Here is a 6,000-nt window from a genome sequence, read left to right as displayed (position 1 = left end):
AGCAGCCCAGTTGGAGGGAGATTACTGAGGCAGTGTTGCACGTTGAGGAGGGTGGGGTGGGAGATAGTTTGAAAGGAGAGCTCACTTGTTGGTGGGGCAGTACTGAGGGAGGGGCTGCACTGTGGGAGGGGCAGTACTGAGGGAGGGGCTGCACTGAGGGAGGGGCAGAGCTGACAGAGTGCTACCTCAGCCTCGGACTGATGTGCAGAGCTGGACAAAGTTCATCCCTCCAACCACATCCCTAATCATTGGATGCAGGGAGGGAGAGACAGGCTGGGTTCTAACCAAGGGGTCTGGGGGTTTGCATGGATTAACCGACACCTGGGAGTGTGGTGGGGAGAGTTGGGCTAGACTCTGCAACATGTCGTGGGACCTCTGCCTTTGTTTAATCCTTCCCCTCATGGCAAGTTCCCATCCCCCAATTTGACAAGTTGCAACAATGTGCATTTATATAGCATCTTTAATATAACGAACCATTTCTCAGGGCCATGACCAGACAATACAAGTGGATATTGAGATAAAAAAGGGATCACTGCACCAGGTGAACGAAACCTTTGATCAAGAGAAACCTTTTAACACATCTTGGAGATAGTGGTGGGAAAACAGAAAAGATTAGGGAGAGAATTTTGGAAAGATGTGCCCTGGCTGATGTCACTGCCGTGTTTCACATTGGGAAAAGATGAATCTCTTCCAGTTGGCATGTGGGTGAGTAACTCACTGAAGCACCAAGGACTGCAGGCTGTTATACTCTGGGCTGTGATCTCTACCTGTAGGGACAATCTACTCCTCCCCCAGACCTTCCCTCCTTAACATCAGATTTACGTTGCACAGAAACTGACCCTTCAGCCCATCGTATCCATACAAACCACCCGGCACCCATCCGCACTAATCCCATTTACCAGCACTTGGTCCACACAGTCAGAGAAATACAGCAGGGATACAGGCCCTTTGGCCCAACGTAGCCTTCTATACCTTGGCAATTCAAGGGTTCATCCAGATCCTCCACCACCCCTCAGGCAGTGTCCAGTAATCATTGCAGTGCTGACAGAGAGTGAAGTATTGGTGATCAGTCATCCCCACAACACCTGTCCTGACATCCCCGCCAGCATCACCCATGGCGTGGTGTTAGCAGGCAGCCAGCTGCATACTGGGTAACCATACTCCACTGACCTGTGATCGAAGCACCAGAAGTTTGTGGGGAGCAACATAGCCAAGCTGATTCATTGGGTCAGTTGGAACAGGAGGTCCTTCAACCCCTGAAATTGTTCACCTCACCAGTACATTTTTGACCCATATTCAAATTACTCTTACCTGACAAAAATATCTCGGTCTCTGTTTTGCAACAGTCAATGTCAAAGTGTCGAGTTTATTGTCAGATGCACAGGTGCAATGAAAAACTTGCTTGCAGCAGCATCACAGGCATGTAGCGTCAGATAAGCAGCATTCACAAGAAATTAAACATAAATTATACACAATTTTTGCAAGAAAAAACACAATTAGAACAGAAAAAATACAAAGTCCAAAACATTCTTGGAGGGAGTTCCAGATTTATATTTCTCCTTTATGTGAAAATAAGTGGTGATGTGATCTGATCATCTGCCACCTGCCAACTGCCTACAAACCATTGGATAGTGATCAGCCAAAGGAGACCTTCATCATTCCATCCCGAATCCCACTGTCTGTCCCAGGGATACTGATTGGAGAACCAGAAGGAAGCCGTTTCTATTTGCAGAGGTTCAAGGATCCAGGAACATCGATTCAACATGATGAGTTAGAGGGAAAATACTTCATGCAGTCAATGGTTACGAGCTGAAACTCACTGCTTTTAAAGGTGGTGGCAGCAGAGTCAGTCAGTGTTTTCAGAGGGGAACTGGTCAGCCCTTGAGGGAAAATACTTCGGAGATAGGGAAAGAGCAGTTGAAATGGATTGTTTTGAAAGGAGTTGGCATAGATTCAAAGGACTGGATGGCTTCCTTCTATACCATTCAGATTCTCTGAATATCCTCTATAACTCCCACTGCACCATCAGAAGTGCTGAGCTATCTGAGAACCAGCACTTCACTGAATGTTCAGTTCATTTTCATTCTTGGGATGATGCAGAGTTTATTTTTTGTGTTTCTGAAAACTAAGGTACAGTCCACAGAAAGAGTCTACTTGGCATTATGATGCTTTGGTAGCCTGGGTACCAAGCTCAGGCCCTGGCACTGTGTCTGTGACTCGGGAGAACATTTAGTCCATGCTCTCACCAGTGAGTCTGGGCATCTTAGACCACAAGACCTCAGAGCAGAATTAGGCCATTCAGCCCATCGAGTCTGCTCCACCATTCGATCATGGCTGACTTATTTTTCCCTCTCAACCCCATTCTCCTGCCTTCTCCCTGTAACCTTTGATGCCCTTACTAATCAGGAACCTATCAACCTCCGCTTTAAACACACCCAATGACTTGGCCTCCACAGCCATCTGGCAATGAATTCCACAGATTCACCACCCTCTGGCTAAAGAAATTCCCCCTCATCTCGGTTCTAAAGGGACGTCCTTCTATTCTGAGGCTGTGCCCTCTGGTCCTAGACTCTCCCACTCCTGGAAACATCCTCTCCACATCCACTCTGTCCAGGCCTTTCAATATTTGGTGGGTTTCAATGAGATCCCCCCTCCTCCTTCTAAACTCCAGCGAGTACAGGCCCAGACCCATCAAATTCTCCTCATACGTTAACCCTTTCGTTCCCAGGATCATTCTCGTAAACCTCCTCTGGACCCTCTCCAATGCCAGCACATCCTTCCTTAGATATGGGGCCAAAAACTGCTCTCAATACTCTAAGTGTGATCTGACCAACGCCTTATAAAGCCTCAGCATTACATCCTTGCTTTTATATTCTAGTCCTCTTGAAATGAATGCTAACATTGCATTTGCCTTCCTTACTACTGACTCGACCTGCAAGTTAGCTTTTAGGGAATCCTGCACTGGGACTCCCAAGTCCCTTTGCATCTCCGATTTCTGAATTCACTCCTCATTTAGAAAATAGTCTACGCCTTTATTCCTTCCACCAAAGTGCATGACCGTATACTTCGCTACGCTGTATTCCATCTGCCACTTCTTTGCCCATTCTCCCAACCTGTCCAAGTCCTTCTGCAGGCTACCTGCCCCTCACCCATCTGTCTCATCTACAAACTTGGCCACAAAGCCATCAATTCAGTCATCCAGATCATTAACATATGTGAAAAGTAGCGGACCCAACACCAACCCCTATAGAACACCACTAGTTACTGCAGCCAACCAGAAAAGGCCTCCTTTATTCCCACTCTTTGCCTTCTGCCAGTCAGCCAATCTTCTATCCATGCTGGTACCTTTCCTGTAATGCCACAGGCTCCTATCTTGTTTAGCAGCCTCATGTGCAGCACCTTGTCAACGGCCTTCTGAAAATCCAAGTAAACAACAACCACTGACTCTCCTTTGTCTATCCTGCCTGTTACTTCCTCAAAGAATTCCAACAGATTTGTCAGGCAAGATCTCCCCTCAGGGAAACCATGCTGACTTCAGCCTATTTTATCATGAGCTTCCAAGTGCCCCCAAACCTCATCCTTAATAATGGACTAACATCTTACTAACCACTGAAGTCAGGCTGACTGCCTATAATCTCCTGTCTTTTGCCTCCCTCCCTTCTTAATGAGTGGAGTGATATTTGTGATTTTCCAGTCCTCTGGAACCGTTCCTGACTCTAGTGATTCTTGAAAGATCACTACTGATGGCTGCACAATCTCTTCAGCTGCCTCTTTCAGAACCCTGGGGTGTAGTCCACCTGGTCCAGGACTTAGCTGCCTTCAGACCTTTCAGTTTCTGCCAAGCACCTTCTCCTTAGTAATAGTGACAACACTCACTTCTGCCCCGACTCTCAAATATCTGGCACGTTGCTGATGTCTTCCAGTGAAGACTGACACAAAATACTTATTCAGTTTATCCACCATTTCTTTGTTCCCCATTACTACCTCTCCAGCATCATTTTCCAGCAGTCCCATGTCCACTCTTGCCTCTCTTTTACTCTTTATATATCTGAAAAAACTTTTGGTCTCCTTTTTCATACTATTAGCTAGCTTACCTTCATATTTCATCTTTTCTCCCCTTACTTTTTCAGTTGCCTTCCGCTGATTTTTAAAAGCTTCCCAATCCTCTGGCTTCCCATTAATTTTTTTGTATCCCCCTCTTTTGCTTTTAGCTGTCTGACTTCTCTTGTCAGCCACAGTTGCCTCATCCTCCCTTTAGAATTCTGTTTCTTCTTTGGGATGAACTGATCCTGCGTCTTCCGAATTAATCCCAGAAACTCCTACCGTCATCACTACTAGTGTCCCCTTCCAATCAATTTTGGCCAGCTCCTCTCTCATGCCTCTGTAGCTACCTTTACTCAACTGTAATACTGATACATCTGATTTTAGCTTCTCCATCTCAAACTGCAGGGTGAATTCTATCATATTATGATCACGGCCTCCCAAGGGTTCCTTTACCTTAAGCTCCCTAATCAAATCTGGTTCATAGCACAACACCAAATCCAGAATTGCCTTTTCCCTAGAGGGCTTGACCACAAGCTGCTCTAAAAAGCCATCTTGTATGTGTTCTATAAATTCCTTTTCTTGGAATCCAGTACCAATCTGATTTTCCCAATCTACCTGCATATTGAAATCCCTCATGACCACTGTAACATTCCCCTTTTCACATGCCTTTTCTACCTAATTTGTACCCCACAACCTGGCTACTATTTGGAGGCCTGTTTACATCTCCCATCAGGGAGTTTTTACCCTTGCAGTTTCTGAACTGTACCTACAAGGATTCTACATCTTCCAATCCTATGTTACTCTTGCTAAGGATTTGATTTAATTTTTAACCGACAGAGCCACACCACCCCCTCTGCCCACCTGCCCATCTTGTCGATAGGATGTGTATCCCTGGACGTGTAGCTCTCAGCTGTGATCTTCTTTCAACCATGACTGATGCCCACAATGTCGTACCTGCTAATTTCTAACTGCGCTATGAGCTCATCTACCTTATTTCGTATACTGCATGCATTCAAATACAACACCTTCAGTCTTGTGTTCACCACCCTTCTTCTCAAGCTTGTCTCCATATTGCCTGAAGTTAAATTCTTATCCCTTTCTAAACTTTCTGTCTTATTCTTTATTCTGGAGACCTCAGTAACCTCTCCTGCACTCTCCTTCCCTTTTACATTATCCATACTTTCCCCAATCTACTGAACCCACCACCCCCCCCCAACACACACACTATTTATTTTAAAGCCCTATCTGCAGCCCTAGTTATGCAATTCACCAGGACCCTGGTCCCAGTGTGGCTCAGGTGGAGCCCCTCCCATGGGAACAACTCCCTCCTTCCCCAGTACTGGTGCCAATGTCCCACAAATTCAAACCCACTGCTCCCACACCAATCTTTGAGCCACACGGTTCACTCTGATATTATTTACCCTGTGTCAATTTACACATGGCTCAGGTAGCAATCCAAAGACTATCTTTTTAATTTAGTCCCTAGCAGCTCAAAGTCCCTCAGCAGAACCTCTTTCCATGTTCTACCTACATCATGGGTACCCACATGGACCACAACATCTGGATCTTTCCCCTCCCATTTCAAATTTCTCTGCAGATCAGATGAGATGTCTGAAACCCAGGTACCAGGCAGGCAACACAGCCTTCGGGTCTCTCAATCCTTGTGACAAAGAGTTGTGTCCATTCCCCTGACTGTACTATCCCCCAATCACTGCATTTCTCTTCTCTGCCCCCTCTTAAATAGCTCCCTGAACCATGGTTCAGTTGCTCATCCTTCCTACAGCCCCCACTCTCATCCACACAGGGAGCAAGAACCTCAGACCTGTTGGACAAGCTCAAGAGCTGAGGCTTCTCCAGCACTAGGATCCCCCCACCTGCCTCACAGCAACACCCTCTTGTCCCTGACCACAGACCAAATTTGAAGTAGTTAATCTAATGGGTGTGACTGCCTCCTGA

The sequence above is a fragment of the Pristis pectinata genome, chromosome 24 (genome assembly GCF_009764475.1).
Source record: "Pristis pectinata isolate sPriPec2 chromosome 24, sPriPec2.1.pri, whole genome shotgun sequence".
Taxonomy (NCBI): Eukaryota; Metazoa; Chordata; class Chondrichthyes; order Rhinopristiformes; family Pristidae; genus Pristis; species Pristis pectinata.
This window is presented reverse-complemented; position numbering follows the sequence as displayed.